Below are 19,853 nucleotides of genomic sequence, written 5' to 3'. Positions count from 1 at the left end.
CACGTTTTGCGTAAAACTAATAAAAGAATCCTGGTTTCTTCGAATACTTTACTTTCAAGCTATCACGTGACTTGGGGAACTTGCTTCAAAAATAGAGCTTTAATATCTCTACCATTTATCCCTTCTCAATGGTTACAATACTACATTTTAATGGCATAAAACAAATCAGCTCTGTCATGAGAAAACTTTGAAGATTTTAATTATTTAGACATGAATGTCATACGTTTTAATTGACGTAGAAGCTTTTAACAAATTTAATGAGTTTTGAAAAGACATTACCTTTTTGATGAGTGTCGAAATTAAACCTTGAGATTTTTTTTTCTCCCCGAAACAAGAAAGTCATGTCAAATCAAAATATAAAATATGAACAAAATTTAATTTTAAAAAATTTCGACTTGAGGTGCGCTTTTCCATGGTCCTGAAAACTTTTTGTCCAATTTCATTACTTCGATAGAGAAAACAAAAATATAATGTAAAAATGGTCGAAAATGTAAAGCATTAAGCGAAAGCGGAAACATACATTAAAAAAGTATGAAAAGAAATAGGGGGAAAATAAGAAGGGATGGCCGAATAAAGAATGAGAAGTAAATTTTTTTTAAAAAAAATTTTTAAACATCACGTTTTAAAACGCAAAAATATAAAAATAAGTGTAAAAGACTCAAAATGGCGGCTATCAAACATGAGCTTTAATTTTTCCTTCATACAAGGCTCTGAGTCTTAATTTTTATAATCTTTAAACCATGGGCGGCATTTCAGCATTTGGGGGGTAGAGTTTCTTGAATAAGAATTACCTCAAGATAGAACAAAAAACATAATGGCTAACAGCAAGTAATCATGATATGGGGTTAAAATTAGTAAACATTAGTGTTCAAAAACAATTTAAATTTTTATGACAAAATTTGTAATTTATTTTATATGTTACTAGTGGTACCCGCACGACTTTGCCCGTAATAGAAAAATTAAAAAGTCTTTTGGTTCGCCTGTATATTTACAAATAATGTATGGTGAATTTTCTCGCCAATTGGCTTGTATACATGTTACGGTTCCACGTTATGATAATTTCGTATCTCGCCAATTGGCTTGTGCCCATGTTACGGTTCCACGTTATGATAATTTCTTAATTTACTCATCCATCTTATGATAGTTTTGTTCTTAAAATTGGAATAGAAAAAGAACCACATCGAATTTTCGAAAAATCGCTTCGAGGTGCACACCCCCATGCTACAAACTAACTTTGTGCCAAATTTCATGAAAATCGGCCGAACGGTCTAGGACAGGTCTCACAGGACAGGTCTGGATGTCTGTGAGGCCGAACGGTCTCACAAACATCCAGACATCCTCCGGACATCCAGGCAGAGAGATTTTCAGCTTTATTATTAGTAAAGACCATACAAAATATCTTGATACTAGAGTTTTCATCTTTTAATAAAGTTTTGATGCTTGATCTTTAAAATACGGAAGAACCGGAAATCTTGTTACTAATCCAGCAATGACCAATGTCATGATCTTTTTTTTTTTCAGAAAGTTTTTTTGTCCCCATTGTGCTTCGAAAGTAATTCTCTAACTTCCTGAGACACGAAAATGATTTTCTCTACTAGCTGAACTGATTGGAATAGTTGAAAAATAATTAAGTAACAAGTTACGTATGAAAACACACCTTTCAGATCTTGCTCTTCAATATCACTCTGGTAACTTTAAAAATTGTTATGGTGTTCATTTTTCATCATTGAATAGTCGTCTAGTCTCTAAACAATTCTTCTTTCCTCGTGCTATAAATTTTACTCATAATTGAAACATTTTATTTTTTGTTTTCAAAATCCAATCCAGATAATATAGTGCCAACTATACAGGAAGATATTTATCATCAAATCTTGTGCTAATTTCATTAGAAACTGTATCTATTATTTTATACAATATGTTAAAATCTACATAAATTACACCGCCAGCTCAGTCATTCCATCCGAGGACTGCAGTTTCGTGCTTATTATCACTCATCAGCCCGAAATAGGAAGTGACTAAGCTGGAGGTGGAAAACCTCTTAAGGGAGCCAAGATAGCCAAACTGGTAGCTAATATAGACTCAGCACAGACCAGAAGAGTGACCGAAATGATGGTTCGGTTCAACTCGAAGATTGAAGGCAAGGCATGATATATTTTTAGTAAGTTACCGCCCTATAGCCAGGGCTAAGGCAGAAATACATAAAATACATTATATTATTTGTATTTCATGCATTTCTGCCTTAGCCCTGGCTGTGGGGTGGTAACTTACTGAAAATGTTAAATTAATGTTTGACTTTGCAACATCATGTGCATTTTAGTCACCTTTACTTAAGTCATTTGAATATTCTTAGCGCTTTTTAAAAATTGTCTTGGCGTAAATATTTTTTGAAATGATCCACGCGCTTGGTTGAAATATACATCTACGTGAAATTAATTAATAGTATCAATTGTAGCTTGAACTGAAGCTTGAAGAGTCCAAAAAATAAGGTTAGCTGATTGAAGAGGTTTTGATAGAGTAAGGCATTATTCAAAAACTCTCCACAATACAAGCAAAGCGAATCAACATTCAAACGAAGACATGTTAAAGGACATTAGCTTTTTCATTATTGAAAAGCCGTTTTCCAAAATCACTGCTTTCAAATTATCGAAAAGGGTTTTTATGGTTTAAAAGACCATCTTGTGGTTGTCTCTTGAAGATACTCTTGTGCCACTCCGAGATTGCATAGTTAAAGAGCCCCCAAGAAAGAAATTTGTTGATGTGAGATATTTTTTTCAAAAATAGTATGTATTTTTAAGAAGTATCTATGAAATCATACTATGCATTGAGTAGCTGAAATGTGTTTCTGGAAAAAGAAAATAGTGATGAACACCTATTAAATAGACACACTTAAAATATGAGCGTAATAATGAATGTAAAATACCAAGGCATTTTCTTGTGAAAAACATGCAGCCACACCACTGCACGGGCCTTTCATAACCGTTGTTACACTGAGAACACGAGAAGGAAATATTTAGCCTATATGAGGTTTACGTCTTTAGCTAAAATTAACCATGATTCTTTATCAGATATTTCTGTTCTGAAAAGGCCGGTAAAGGCTTGATGAATTTCTAATAAATCATTCAAAAAACAGAAAACACTTGCTCATGTTTGGAAATGTGGCAAGTTTCATCAATCATTACGGAGAACCAGTAAGATTCCTTTTTCATGAACATTGTTTTGCGGTTTACGTTAATTGAATTTGCTCATTTTGTATCTTTTCTCTCAAAAAATTTGGGGGGGCGACCGCCCCCTCTTGACCCCCTATTTGCCGCCCCTGCTTTAAACAGAAATTACAACCGTTCTAATGTTAAACATGCTACATCTTACGTTAAAAAAAAAATTAGAAAACTTTTTACCCGGAAATTTGGAAACTCATGTGGTTTTTTAACAAGATAAATAATAAAAAATTTTAATAAAAACATCATATAATCAAATTATTAAAAAATTACTCTTTTGTGCCCATCTGTTGCGCACTAAATTTCGAATGATAAGAGTTTCTTTCCCTTCACTTGTAATCACAGTAGAGTTTCCAATAAGGAACATCAAGGAGGCTGGCCGTTTTGTCTCTTCATTGGAGGTAATCAACTCCGATAAATCGAAGCCTTATAACTCGAATATTCCTTTATCTCAAAATTTTGATTGGAGCCCAAACTCTTTAGATGGCTGTGGGAACTTCCTATAACTCGAACTATCAACAACTCGAAGATTTTAGCTTAATCTTGTTTTGTTATTGGTGTGAATTCCAGCGGTAACGGAAGGACAGTTTATTTAAAAAAAATCGATGCATTCCTGTCTGTGAGCTTATCAGAATACATATTTTTCAAAAGCTGATCCATAGACTTTATTTCACATCATAATAAGTTGCTAAAAAAAGTCAAAGCCAAGAACTTTTTGTAGTAACTTTTTTTTTTAATCAAATTTAAAAAATGGTAACGGAAAGACATTTTTGTCCGAAAAATGCCATTTCTCGTTTGAGTAAAACCAGAGAAAAAGTCCGCTAATTACAGGTGTCTTTTTTTTTTTTTTTTTAAGGTGTCTTTCAATGGAGGAATTATTGCAACGTTATGGGGGTTGAAAAGTAATGTCGTTTTTGTTTCGTGTTTTTTTTTTTTTTTTTTTTTTTTCAAACAAATAAAAAAACCATTCTAAATCTAGTATGCAAATATTCAATCCCGGATAGATAAAAAACGATTGATTTTTGGGGCAAAATATCCGGAGATGGCATCTTAAATACAAGCTAAATTTTCAAATTTATGTTTCATAGAAAGTGTTTTAGCAATTGGACAAAAGGAAAAATCAGATGGTGTAATTTGTAGCGAGCGTATTTCCTCTGTTATCAGCAGAAAAGGGGTGACTCTGAAGCATGATAATACAACATCACACTGCCGAACGCTCAAAAAATCAATAAGCTATAGTGGGATGCTTCACCCACCATACTCACTTGACATTGCACCGTTTGATTTCCCTTTATTCCGATCTATATATGACCAAAAAACTTGAAAATTTGTCCCATATCGAAAATGCCATCACCAGATTTTTTCCCGGAAAGCCGATTAATTTCTATCTATCCGGGATTGAAAATGAGTGCACTACACGGCAAAAGGTTATTGATAACGAGGGTAATTGCAACGTTGATAAAAATTTAAGCTTTCAAAAATTTATTTGCTTGAAAAAAATGACATTACTTTTCGGTCCCTCTAATTCTGAAAGAAAAGTGAGTTGCATTTGCTGTAATGCGGACGTTTAAAGTAGCCTAGAATTAATGACAAAAGTGCCTAAAAGTGAAAATAATCAGAACTCTACTGTTATCTAAAAACCTTCTTGAGTAAGATTTTTTGCTTTTATTTATTTTCTACTTAACTGATTTTTTTTTTTTTTTTAAATAGATTTTTTTTCTACTTAACTGAAATTTTCTTTTAGAGTTAGCTTGCGGAAGTACGATTTCCTAAGGTGCTGAAAATTTTCCCTTTTACCTATAATGAGATAATTTTTCAATCCTAGGCACACGATGTATGTCCAGTTTAACGTTTTAGTATCAAGTAATAGATTTATTTTTCTATTTAGTGTATTTTAGACTACTTATATTTTGCTTTCGCAAGATTCACGGACAAGTATTGAGAAATAAACAAGTGTTTGATAAAAGCCAGAAACTTCTAAAATAAATCATTGAATTGGGTATTTCTACAATTATTTTAGTTACTAAATTTTATTTAAGTAATGTTAAAATGTTTGATTTTTATACTCACATTGGTAGTGACTACCGTTGAAAACAATAATGTGTTTCATTTTTTTTAAGTAAGTAATTGAATGTAAGTACTTATTTTCAACAGATATGCAGGAATCGTTGGAAACATACAATCAAGAATTTGGACATGACCTCGCGGCTTTTCTGCAACCTCTAGTAAATGGAGTAATGTATACTTCGCAATTTCAATTTTAAAAATACAAAATATGAAGGGATTAATAATAATTTTGCACATAGAAAATTGCAATCGTTTAAATATTTGTGTTCTGATTATTAACACTGAATTTCGTCCGAATAAAATAAAAGTAGCACTGAAATTGAAGTTAAGAGTGGCGTTTGGATGTTTTCTTCATTTTAGGGCCATTTTGAAGTCATTGTAAATTTTTCACACTAATAAAAGCGTAAAGTATGTAACGAGAGACCAATAGAGCCTAATCCAACCAAATAACTCCCATATGATGTCAGTTAAGCAACTTAAAAACATAATAGTCGCGTTTATATGGACCTTTTCTACCCTGGAAAAAAATTGCTTTTAACCACATTCTGGTTTACTCCCGGTTTAATGTGAATTTTTCTTTCTCCTGCTATTGACTGAAGTAAATACGGGGGGAGATGGGAGTTTACCCAGAATGCACTTCGCGAAACCAAGTTTTCTTATTAGTTGGATATAGCCGCTAAGGATGTTGGGTAAAATCGCTTTCTCGGATACTGTGTACAAGCTTGTTTTGCGTCTGAACGGCAGGGACGTAACTAGAGGGGGGCAGACGGGGCTTGTGCCCCGGGCGCCAGATTTTAGGGGCGCTAAACTGACAAAGTAAATGCCCAAATTAATTTTTGTAAAAAAAAAAGAAAAAGAAAGAAATTATTAGAAGTCCAAAGGAGAAAAAAACTCAGTGCGAGCGCAGGCAAAAAGCTTGCATGGTTTAATGTGGATAAAGAGTGGTAAAGATAAACCGAAAGAGAGCGAGGAGGGCGCAGTAAAGAGCATGAAAGTATTTCTTAGAGTGACTAGTACTTGTTATATCTTATTTAAAGAACCTGCCTCTCGAAGAAGGAATATAGAAACAAAGCTATGGGAAGTACAAAACAGCGGAAATGCTCATATGTCATTTTTCTACAATTAAACGTCATAAAGCTGCCAACATGATGACTTCCTCTCATTTACAATGACGAGAGCTTGTCTACCCCACTGGTCTAAGGGAAAATCGTTACACTGTTCCATTGGTCTAGTTTAATTTACAATTTTTCTCATTCTTGGTGAAAAATCTCGCACTATAGTAATAGAGATTCGATTTAAAGTGCGAGAGACTACCCATTCTTCTTTAGAAAATACTACGGTATTTAGAGATAAATTCAGCTAAAATGAGAAATTTTAGACTTAGTTTCGACATATTTTTGCCACCCACACAATATTTTAAATATGCTTAAATCATCTACTTCAATTAATGTGTTAGAAATCAACTATTTTTTACGCCTCTCTTAATTTTGCTTTGGTACTTTTGATGCATATTTATATTTACAGTAGAAACTCATTTATCTGGCTCCCGTTTATCCAGACCTCCGGCTTATCCGGATCAAATTTGTAGAGTTAAAAAATATATTCACTGAAAGGATAATTCGAAATTATTTGAAATAAGAACGAAACTATAAATGTGCCAAATTTTCGCTTATTTTGATTAAATACACAACTGCTATATATAAGTCGTGCAATAAATTATAGTCATCTTATAAACAACGTTACGTATTTGGAGTATCAGTCTGACACCACTGCAGCTGAACTATTAATGACCAAGTATTTGCGAGTAACAATTCTATGTAATTTTGCTGAAAAGATTGTTTTTTGCGGCTAATAAAAGATAAGTCTTCTTATTCGAATTATGTAATTACTGCTTATTATCCGTACTATCCGGATTTATGTTTATTCAAATTGCCTTCGGTCCAAGTTAGTTCAGATAAATAAGGTTGTACTGTAAGTGGAAATAACTTGAAAAGAAACTCACTGAAAACATGTAATGTTAATATGTTTAAGATTTGTGTTTTTTAAAAAAGGTTAGTAGAAAGAGTTCTGATATCAAGCACATTAGGTATCTGTTTTTCTAAAAAATGTTTTTCAGATGTATACTAAATGCCACAGGTGGGGAACGTGCATCCTTTATAAAAAAAAAGCTCTTTTAATAATTAATATTTAACTATACAGATTACGACAATTTAAAATGTGTTGAATATAAAATTTTCAAGATAATGTTTAAATAAGACAATCTGTTCGATTCGAGCTATTAAAGTCTATGTACTAAGTATTAGCAATATTCAATTAATTTCACGTGAGAAACAAAAACAAATAGCCCACTAAATTTTTCATCGGAGCTGAAATTATTTCACACGTTATTCGGACATATTGTTGAATACTGTTATTTTTCTTACAAATTTCTTCATAGCAGTATAATATAAATACTTAAAAATAAATAATTGAAAACATTTCTGTTTTATTGTTTTCATTTGAAGAGGTAATTTTAAATTCGCATCTCGATACATTTAAAAAAATAATAATAACGTCAAAGAAATTGTGAAAAGATGCCTGTGGCGGGCCTGCGTCTAAAAGACCTCAGAGCACCTACAGCCTTAAAATTTTGTACAAAATTCCTCTAGCCCCAAGGATTTTAACCTGGGGTTGTTTACTTGAAATTTCTAATTAGGTTTTTTTTGTAATTGTTTTTTAAGCTAAAATTTCACATAAATTGCCTTTAAAGGGATGAAAGATTTCTCAAGATCCTCTCTCTTTTTCTGCATCAAATAAAGCTTGTAACAATTTTATCAATAAATTAGAACAGCAGGTATAAGGGTTTCTATTTAAGCAAAAGGACCTATGCTCAGTCCGGAGCTAAACAGCAAAATGTATTACTACAGACCGCACGAACTTAAAAGCAGTTTTTCAAACGTACAAAACAGCCGTTTGGCAATGCTCAGGAGCCCCTCAAGCACCAGCACCTATAGCTGTGCAAGCTGGTTCAAGTTAGTTTGGAACGAGGGAAAATGCTCTTCCAAGCGATTTTTTTTCTTCTTCAAATATCATCTCATTTATGCATATTTCTATCAAATTATTTTTATATTTTCGGGTAGGAGTGGGATTGTGTTCAAAAAATTAGCTCTTCACTTAAACTCTATTTTCTATGGGAAGGAAAGGAGAATTTTCACTTTGTTCGAAACGGAACTCGTAACGTGTTTTTCAATCTGATTCTTTCTGACAGACGATTTAAATCTTCACGAATCAAATAAGGTTGCGAAGCAATCTTCGGGGGTTGATATGCGTCAGCGAGCAGGGGACAGAGCCACCTGATAAAAAAAATAATGCAACAAGTTGTTAATTACTCCTTTGTGGAAATACAAAGAAGTTTTCCTTGAAAAACTTCGTATGTAAAATAATAAATAAAATATTTAATTATTTTTACCCACTATCGAAATTTAAAAAAAAAAAACAATCCAGTGATAAAACTGCATAAAAACTTATAACTACGTAAAAGTCGCATTTATAGGCTTATCAACACATGCGGCCTCCTTATCACTGCCTAATTTAAATTTATATTTTTAAAATAATATTTTTTTGATATTTATTTTTTATGGGGGGTGGGGGGCGCCGAAACGAGGTCTTGCCCCTGCTCGAAAAAAACCTAGTTACGTCCCTGCTGAACGGTGTATTTTCCAACCTTTTTTTCGGAGTTGGAGCGGGGAAATGCGAAGTGCAAAAGTCTCATGTAAACGCGGCTAATTCAACAAGACCTCTTAATATGCAGTTGCTTAAGTAATTTAATTTGCAAGAAAACATTTTAACTTTCTTTTTAAAAAATTAATGTTTTGTTATTTAGTAACTAATTAATGTGATTCATTCAGTTCTCACTTTAACTGAAGATTAAACTTCAATTTAGTCTATCTGCAATACATTTTTTTTTAATTATTAGTTACGCTTCGTCTTTTATTGCATGCTTAAAGCATATCGTCGCCTCAGAGCAACAGTAGGATATCTTAATGTTATTACTGGGATTAGATGCCTTACTGTGGCTCTGAGATTATGTTTTTCTAATTATTAATAATGTATTTATGTATACTTAGTCGAAAGAAGAGCAATTGCAAGTGGTATCTTCCATGTCTCAAGTAGTAGCCACCGCAGTCCAAGTTCGAGGCCTAGACCTTAAAACTCCAGAAGCCTTACATGACGTCACACAGAAAATAGAAAAGATAGTTGTGGAGAAGAATGGTAAGAATATGAATTAACTTTTGAAAAATTCGGATAGTTGGTACTTTTTCGGAATTAAAAAAAAAAATACTATTATTCATAAACTCTTGCTCTGATAAAAGATATTCATAAATTTAAAAAAAAAACCACTACTTGAGATTAAACAATAATTCTATTTTTTGTATACTTTGACAATTATTTTAAAAAGTGTTTTTTATTCCGCGAAGTGAATGCACTTCTACGTGTGCACCTTTCGTAGTTCTGTCCAGAGAGCCACACCAGCAGTGCAAAATGGGCCCTACCCCGTTACCGATACATCTGTACCTCAGAGTCAGAACAACGTAAGTCACATAATCGCTACTTTACAGGAGAAAGAGAAAACGATTGTCTGGCGCATGTAAAGGATGGGACGCGCGCTCTTTTAACCCTGGTAAAAAAAAAAAAAAAAATTAAAATTATTTTTTTTTTTTTTTTTTTTGTCTTAGAATTACGTTTACATGGATCGATGCGGGATAGGTTTCTACATATAATACGCAAATAAACGGAAAATCGCAATTTTGGACTTAAGTCACTCTGGCTCTGAAGTACAGATATATGGTCTTAAAATCTACCAAAATTTTATATAAAGTGCCATATTTAAATGCTTGGTGAGAAGTGGAAAGTACCATGCTGTTTCAACTTCTGCATGCGGCAGAAAAACTATCTGCAAAGCGTGTGAAAGATGACCCAAACTCGCTAAATTTGACGATTTTCCTTAGAATTTCATATCTTATATTTCAATAACGAAGACACGAAGAGTAGTAATTTATGCATCCAGAAACATTTTATTGTGCTATTTCAATTGTTACTTGCTGTTGTTTTTTCATTGTTAAGATCCGCAAAAGTCTATACAATGCTACCTGGTTAGGTTTAGCCGAACTTTGGAACACTTACCTTTGAGTGAAAAGCAGACCGTTGGCCTCTTATGGCCATGTCTGCTGTAGTTGAATATGATTCCCTCGATGATAGATTTTGAATGGGCAAAAAATCAACAGCGTGCGTTTTGTATGCTTGTGCATGCTGATGGACATGCATGATGAGAAAACATGGCTCGAACACTCAAAGATTAATTAAATGACTGGTGAAATTTCACATAGTAAAGGCCCAGGTAGCTCCACCAAGTGAGAAACTATGCACCTATATTTTCCAGTGATAACTGCGTGCATCGATTGTGATGCACAATAATGAATCGTTACCAGTCTCTAGGGAGATGCACTACATCCGAAAATGGTGAGGAGAAGCTCTATTAGAAATAACATATAAAATACTATCATTTGCCATCGAGTTTCGGAACTCAACAGCAGTTGAGGGAAGTATATCCAGCTCTGGGCTGTGTTGAAGGACTAAAGCTGATTAAATTTGCTTTTAGAAAGGTAAAATCATGCATTAGTTGTGAGTTTTCCACAAAGTTCAGAACTGTTTTAAATGTTCTTCATTTTGGAAAATTTTACGAAACTTAGGGTCTGGTGGGGGAAAGTGGTCAATGGGGTAAAGTGGTCATACGTCAAATAAATGGCTATAGCTTGGAAATAAATGTTTGAATGAATGTGAAAATTTTATTTTAGAGTAAGGCAGTTAGAAACTACATTTTGAATACAAAAGCTTACAATTGGCAAAATTTTATTCGGTAGAAAAAAATATTTTGCGTGAACATGAAAAATTTTAAAATCTAAACACCTATTTTAACATCCTTGGGAAATTTTGTTTGTTAGAATTAGGAACAGATTGACTGTACAGGAAGCTTCCTACATGTCTCAAGAACTCTTATATATTAACAGTTAGCTGAATCTATTTTAGATAATTTTTTAGAACAATTTAAGTAAGATGGGGTAAAGTGGTCATAATATTAGGCTTAACGAATATTGTTCTTCTAATATCACTTAATCTTTAGGTATAAGGCAGATACAAATTAAATATTAATTTTACTTAATATGTATTGTTTTTACAGTAAACAGGGTTAAATATGCGTATATATACGCATATATACTCGTGTAGACATGTACATAGACGTATTCACATAAATGCGCCAATAAATATGTATATGGATATCTGCAAGTATTTTTTATCCATACAGCTATACATTCTACTATACACGTATATGCTCGCTTATACTCGTATATATAAGAACACTTATATACTCAGGTAAACACGTATATACGCGTACGAACTCGAGTAGACACTTACATACAAACATATGATATAAAAGTATACAGGGTGAGTTTACATTCTTGAGCAAATTATTAAAAGGTGTTTGACGAGAGGATAAGAAGCAAGAATCAATAAGGAACATATGGTCACAAACACAATGCTGACGCGCTACATGCACGCAAAATAAGAAATTGATGGATGCAAAAAAAGTCACAAATTTATATATTTATATATATACCAGGTTGTCCCAAAAGTTCTGCACCATCAATGGTATGCAGATTGCGACGTGGATCGGACAACACAGTAAGATGCGCATGCGCTCAAAACTGCCACCAGGGGAACAAGTAGAGGTCATAGAATAGTGTGGATGTTTATTGAGGAGAATAGCGTCCGTAGTAGTAGTGTGACATCGCGAAAGATGTGTGATTCAAAAACTGCGACACGTGCCGTGCTTCGTTTTCTCTGGAAAAAAGGGCTGAGTGCGAAAGCTGCTAGCGAGGAAATCTGTGCAGTTGAAGGACCTGATACGATCAATCGATCCACAGCATCCCGGTGGTTCAAACGTTTTTCGTCTGGCGATTTGAGCCTGGAAGAGCAGCCTCGAAGTGGACGGCCAAAATTGGATATTGGGACCGCTGTGGCAGCTGCTGTCCTGGCCGAACCTCAAACCAGCACACGTTCGATAGCACACAGGATAGGAGTATCCAAAAATACAGTGCACAGGAGGCTCCTTGAACAGGAGTTCAGGAATAAGCGACCGAGACAAAGTCCACATGAGCTGACCCAACGGCAGGCCGATAACAGAGTGAAACTCTGTCAAGAACTTTTGAAAAACCCAAGGGATGATCGATTCTGGAAACGAATCGTTACTGGGGATGAGAAGTGAGTGTTTCTCCGATATCCAGACACGCTCAAACAGTGGGTACCACGAGGTCAAGATACCCAGGCCCACGCGAAACAGGACAGATTTGCCAAAAAGGTCATGCTGTGTGTTTGGTGGAATATCCATGGCATTATTCACTTCGAATTGGTTCCTGCGGGCCGTGCCGTCACGGGGGACCTCTATGCCGAACAACTGGAGTGTGTTCACGCTGTACTTGTACAGAAATACCCCGCTCTGACAAACAGAAAGAGAGTATTGCTGCAACATGACAACGCACCAGCTCATCGCTCCAGAACAGTGCAAGCGAAACTCGAGGAACTCGATTGCATGGAGGTTCTTCCGCATCCTGCTTATAGCCCTGATATTGCCCCTTCCAACTACGGTTTGTTTCGTTCCATGACGCACTTCCTGTGTGGTAAACAATTCAATGACTATGACGAGGTGACACACGCTTGTCAACAATTTTTCGATTCGAAACCTGCCTCATGGTATCATCACCAAATTGAAATTTTGGCACAACGATGGCTAGCTGTCCTGAATCACAATGGCCTGTATTTTGCTGAATAAAATACTTTGCGTTTCTGATACCATTGCTTTTTATTTCGATGCTTTTATGGTGCAGAACTTTTGGGACAACCTGGTATATATATATTACACAAATACAATTTTACTCAACATTTTAGGACTTAAGAAAGTTTTAAAGCGATTTATGAAATTTGCGGCCTTCAGCTGTAATACATGCGTCGCATTCACAGATCCCTCTCTGTTGCAATAACGAAACTTTTGAAAAACTTTCATCAGCCGCTGCGCCTTTGTTGCGATGCGTGTATTAGAGCTACTACAGACCGTAACTTTCAACAACTGCTCTAAATATTTCTTAAAAACTAAAATGTTAGGTAAAATCATCTTTGTGCAACAAATTTGTGCCCTGCTTTGCATCCATCAGTTTTTGGCTTCGTGTGCATGTAGCGCGTCAGTGATTATAACTTCCTTATGATTCTTTGCTTCTTTTCCTCTCCTCTCACACCCCTTTGATTTTTGCCCATAAGCTTAGATTCACTCTGTAAGCCGACATGTATATAAGCGTATATTCTCGTGTATACATACATGTACTGGTGTATACACGTAAATGTACGTATACATGTCTATACAGGTAAATAATCGTGTTTACACGTATGCGTATATACTAGTGATTCCATATTATATATACATGAGTAGACAGGTACAAAGACGCACTGGATGTATCCACGAATTAACTCGTGTATACTCGTATATGTATGTATGTATGTACACTTATATATGCTTATATACGTCTACTATACACATATATGCTTAAGTATGCACGTATTTTCTCGAGATAAAAGTGCATACGCGTATATGATGTTCGTTCATACGCGTATATACTCTTATATACACGTGTCACGTATATGTACGTGTCACGTGTATATAAGAGTATACATGTGACACGTATGTACTCATGTAGACACGTATACTCTCCTGTAGGTAATCACGTATACATGCTTATATACTCGTGTATACTTGAGTAGGCACGTGCATGCATGTATCTGATGTATACATGTATCTACTCCTATAGGAACGTGTTTACTCGTGTATAACACGACACGTATATATTCGTGTGTACACGCATGTACTCGTGAATATACTTGTAACTATAAAAACAACTGAAATATACAAGTATTTGGGTTCTTTATAATGGTTTTGCATCTTATTTTAACTATGACCACTTTACCCCATGCTATGACCACTTTCCCCCACCCCATGGGGTAAAGTGGTCATAAAAACATAGGGAAAAGAAAGCTCTGTAAAACTACTAAAATCAATATTTTTTTTCCTAAAATTCAATGTACCGTGTTCTTTAATAATGCAATGTAAAATAACAATAAAAAAAGTTGAAGTGTTTAAAGGATTTGTTGCATTTATTATCCACCTAAGTTGAAAACCTACGATTTTATGACCACTTTACCCCACCAGACCCTATACTTAAAACTCATTTTTAATTTACAGGAGTCATATTGAAAGTCCTTTATGACACAGTAAGTAAACAATGTTTTTACTCCAGTAGTAAAGATTTTTTATTTACTCTTTTTAACTAAAATTTAGAGGATTATTTTTCTAATCTTAAACTATGCATTTTTATACGCAATTGTACAATTTTTCTTTTTTGGATATTTAAAAATAATATTATTGGATCTTAAAATAAAATGCGTGTGTCTGAGTACAGATTTGGTGGCCTTTTCATGCAAGATGTAATCGAATTTGCCAAACAAAGCTCTACCAGGTATCACTAACAGGAATGTCCGGAGGAAATCGTCAGTATACCACAGTTGGTGAGGCCTTGGAAGGGATTTATTCATTTCTGGTAGAGACCGCTAAGGAGCGTCAGTTCTCTCTAGATAAACTCATGGACCAGATAGAAGGAGAACGACCTCAACCATAAACGTTCAAAAGTCGCTTGTTCAAAAAGTATGTAGAGGACATTTTAATCGTTGAGACATCCTCCAGACACACAACTGTTTATTTTAAAAACACAGATCACAAAATTCTCACCAGTACATGGTATGAAAGTAGAAACCAAGATCCTCAAGCAGAAAAACTGCGCATGGTGAAGGCAGCTGCTGAAGGCATACGAGAGAATCTATTAGACCAAGAGCTGACCCCCCAAAACACGATTTATCTCTTTTATGGCTTGTGGCCGGTTAAAATAATAAAAAAATGCAATTTAAAACTTTGGCTCGAATCCCCCCCACTAATTTTGGGTCACACGGCTGCGTGGGTGGATGAAAGGTCAAAAAAATGAAAAATATCAAAGTGATGAGTTAAATGGCTAAAAACTATATAATAGCATTAAATTAATAAGAAAAAACCCGTAGCTAATTTCCCCCCCAGCTATGTTGGGGCGAACGTGGTGCCCCCAGGGGTAAAGTATCGATTATTAAACTTTAAAAAAAATGATCACTTTCGTGGGGGGGGAATTTTACAGGGTATTAGTTTCATTATTTTGATTGCCAAAAAAAATTCCCCCCCAGTAACTATGGGTCAATTTGTCAAAAAAAATTTTTTTTGTTCCTCTTTATTTGGTTCAAGTCGAGTCTTGTTCGAACTTACGCATGACTGTTTAAGTTGCAAAAAAAAAACCCCAAAGTTTGAACGTTTTTTCATTAAAAAAAACTCGTAGCAATCCCCCCCACACACCTATGGAGGAGGTTGCTGCGCGGTGCGCAGTTTTACAACGTGGTGCCCCCCCCCAGGGGTGAATTGTCGATTGATTAAATTAAAAATAAATGATCACTTTCGGGGAGGGAATTTTACAGAGTATACATTTAATTGCAAAACAAAATATCTCCTCCCCAGCAATTATATGTCTACTAGCTGCATTGCCAGGCGTTGCACGGTCTACCTCAAAAATGTACGTATATTCGGCGTTCCAAGCATTTTATACAATTATATAAATTTTCTCGCTTTCATTACATTTCTTATTGCTGCTCCACTCTTATTAGTCAAAGCGCAATGTTATATAGCCTATAGCCTTCTCAATAAATGGACTATTCAACATAAAATGAATTTTTCAGTTCGAACCCGTCGTCCCTGTAGACCAAGAGCTGAGCCCCCAAAACACGGTTTATCTGTTTTATGGCGGGTGGCCGGTTAAAATAATAAAAAAATGTGATTAAAAATTTTGGCTCTAATCCCCCCCCCCCCCTCCGCCCACTATTTTCGGGTCACACGCTGCATGGGTGGATGAAAGGTCAAAATAAAAGAAAAATATTAACATAAGTGAAATGGCTAAAAATTATATAACAACATTAAATTCATTAAAAAAAAACACGTAGCAAATCTCCCCTCCAGCTATGTTGGGGCGAATGTGGGAGCCCCCCCCCCCCCCCTAGAAGTGAATATCCATTGTTAAAATTAAAAAAAAAAAAAAATCACTTTCGTGGGGTTGGGGATGGGAAACTTTACAGGGTATTTGTTTCATTATTTTGATTTCCAAAAAATCTCCCCCCCCCCCAGTAAGTATGGGTAAATTTGTCAAAAAAAAAAGTTTTTTGTTTCTCTTTATTTGGTCCGAGTCCAGTACTATTTGAACTTTCCCATGACCTCTTAAATTGTAAAAAACAATTTCAATTATTTATTCGGTAAAAAAAAACACGTAGAAAATTCCCCCCCCCCCAGCTATGTTAGGGCGAACTTGTTGCCCCCCAGGAGTGAATTATCGATTGATTAAATAAAAAAAAAAGATTACTTTCGTAGAGAGGAGGGATTTTCTCAGAGTTTACATTTGATTGTAGCAGGAAAAAATATCCCCCCCCCCCCCAAAAAAAATGTTTTAATTTAAATTAGAAATTTTGAAATATTTTTCAAAATGAAAGGAAGCAATTCAGCGTCCGTACATCTGCTTCTACCACTGTGTGCTCAGCATGAAAAGAATGAAGGGGAAAGTATACGCCTGTGATGATTTCTTCTTGCAGTTTCGAGGGCAGTTTCGTCAGTGATCAACTGTAGCCAACACAGTGAAGTCGTTATAGCTGTTGGTTTTTCTTTTCGGAGCACGCTGTACCGCATCCTTAAACTGAAAACGTAAAAAAATCCTTTTTTCAAAAATATATTTTGATGTTTTTATATTATGAGTGTTTTAAAGGTTAATTTTAAGTGTAGCCAGCCACCAGATAAAAGATAATGTTTTGACAGAAACTTTATTTGAAGGAATAAAAGTTTCAAAGATTCGAAAACACTGATAACTGAAATTCCGTGATTTAGATTTTTCCGAGTTCTTAACAGAAGCAGATTTATATCATCGAGATTGCAAGAACATTTTTATCAAACTAGATAGACACTATCACAACCAATATGCTGAAGGTAAATAAATCTATATGAATTTTCAAATTATTATTTTAAAAATTCATTTAACGCATCGGATTAACGCATTAACATTTACAAGTAAAAACGTCGTTATTGCAATTTTAACATAAAATCACTTTTGTTTGTGAAATAAACTCATAATTACTGGGGTAGGGGGAGATTTTTTTTTTTTTTTTTTGCAATTAAAACAATTAAATGTATACTCTGGAGATAATATACCAAATTATCTTTTATCTGGTGGCTGGCTACACTTAAAATTACCCATTAAAACACTCATAATATAAAAACATCAAAATATATTTTTGAAAAAAGGATTTTTTTACGTTTTCAGTTTAAGGATTCGGTACAGCGTGCTCCGAAAAGAAAAACCAACAGCTATAACGAATTCACTGTGTTGGCTACAGTTGATCACTGACGAAACTGCCCTCGAAACAGCAAGAAGAAATCCTCACAGGCGTATACTTTCCCCTTCATTCTTTTCATGCTGAGCACACAATGGTAGAAGCAGATGTACGGACGCTGTATTGCTTCCTTTCATTTTGAAAAATATTTCAAAATTTCTAATTTAAATTAAAAACATTTTTTTTGGGGGGGGGGATTTTTTTTCTTGCTACAATCAAATGTAAACTCTGAGAAAATCCCTCCTCTCTACGAAAGTAATCTTTTTTTTTTATTTAATCAATCGATAATTCACTCCTGGGGGGCAACAAGTTTGCCCTAACATAGCTGGGGGGGGGGATTTTCTACGTGTTTTTTTTTTACCGAATAAATAATTGCAATTGTTTTTTACAATTTAAGAGGTCATGGGAAAATTCGAATAGTACTGGACTCGAACCAAATAAAGAGAAACAAAAAACTTTTTTTTTGACAAATTTACCCATAGTTACTGGGGGGGGGGGGAGATTTTTTGGAAATCAAAATAATGAAACAAATACCCTGTAAAGTTCCCCATCCCCAACCCCACGAAAGTGATTTTTTTTTTTAATTTTAACAATCGATATTCACTTCTGGGGGGGGAACTCCCACATTCGCCCCAACATAGCTGGAGGGGAGATTTGCTACGTGGTTTTTTTTAATTATTTTAATGTTATTATATAATTTTTAGCCATTTCACTTATGTTAATATTTTTCTTTTATTTTGACCTTTCATCCACCCATGCAGCGTGTGACCCGATAATAGTGGGCGGAGGGGGGGGGGGATTAGAGCCAAAATTTTTAATCACATTTTTTTATTATTTTAACCGGCCACCCGCCATAAAACAGATAAACCGTGTTTTGGGGGCTCAGCTCTTGGTCTACAGGGACGACGGGTTCGAACTGAAAAATTCATTTTGTGTTGAATAGTCCATTTATTGAGAAGGCTATAGGCTATATAACATTGCGCTTTGACTAATAAGAGTGGAGCAGCAATAAGAAATGTAATGAAAGCGAGAAAATTTATATAATTGTATAAAATGCTTGGAACGCCGAAAACACGTACATTTTTGAGGTAGACCGTGCAACGCCTGACAATGCAGCTAGTAGACTTATAATTGCTGGGGAGGAGATATTTTGTTTTGCAATTAAATGTATACTCTGTAAAATTCCCTCCACGAAAGTGATCATTTATTTTTAATTTAATCAATCGACAATTCACCCCTGGGGGGGGCACCACGTTGTAAAACTGCGCACCGCGCAGCAACCCCCTCCATAGGTGTGGGGGGGATTGCTACGAGTTTTTTTTAATGAAAAAACGTTCAAACTTTGGGGTTTTTTTTGCAACTTAAACAGTCATGCGTAAGTTCGAATAATACTCGACTTGAACCAAATAAAGAGGAACAAAAAAAATTTTTTTTGACAAATTGACCCATAGTTACTGGGGGGGGAATTTTTTTTGGCAATCAAAATAATGAAACTAATACCCTGTAAAATTCCCCCCCCACGAAAGTGATCATTTTTTTTTAAGTTTAATAATCGATACTTTACCCCTGGGGGGCACCACGTTCGCCCCCCAACATAGCTGGGGGGGAAATTAGCTACGGGTTTTTTCTTATTAATTTAATGCTATTATATAGTTTTTAGCCATTTAACTCATCACTTTGATATTTTTCATTTTTTTGACCTTTCATCCACCCACGCAGCCGTGTGACCCAAAATTAGTGGGGGGGATTCGAGCCAAAGTTTTAAATTGCATTTTTTTTTATTATTTTAACCGGCCACAAGCCATAAAAGAGATAAATCGTGTTTTGGGGGGTCAGCTCTTGGTCTATATGGTCGCAAGTATACGACACAAAACAATTCACACCATCCAAGGACTTCTTTAAGAACGTAAATTATGTTATCACGGATTCTTAAGGGTCCAAGAGCCCATGAGTGCCAGACCAACGTCGTAGTATTAGGACCCAAAATTT

The sequence above is a fragment of the Uloborus diversus genome, chromosome 5 (genome assembly GCF_026930045.1).
Source record: "Uloborus diversus isolate 005 chromosome 5, Udiv.v.3.1, whole genome shotgun sequence".
In the NCBI taxonomy this organism is placed as follows: Eukaryota; Metazoa; Arthropoda; class Arachnida; order Araneae; family Uloboridae; genus Uloborus; species Uloborus diversus.
Note: the sequence above shows the minus strand (reverse complement) of the source record.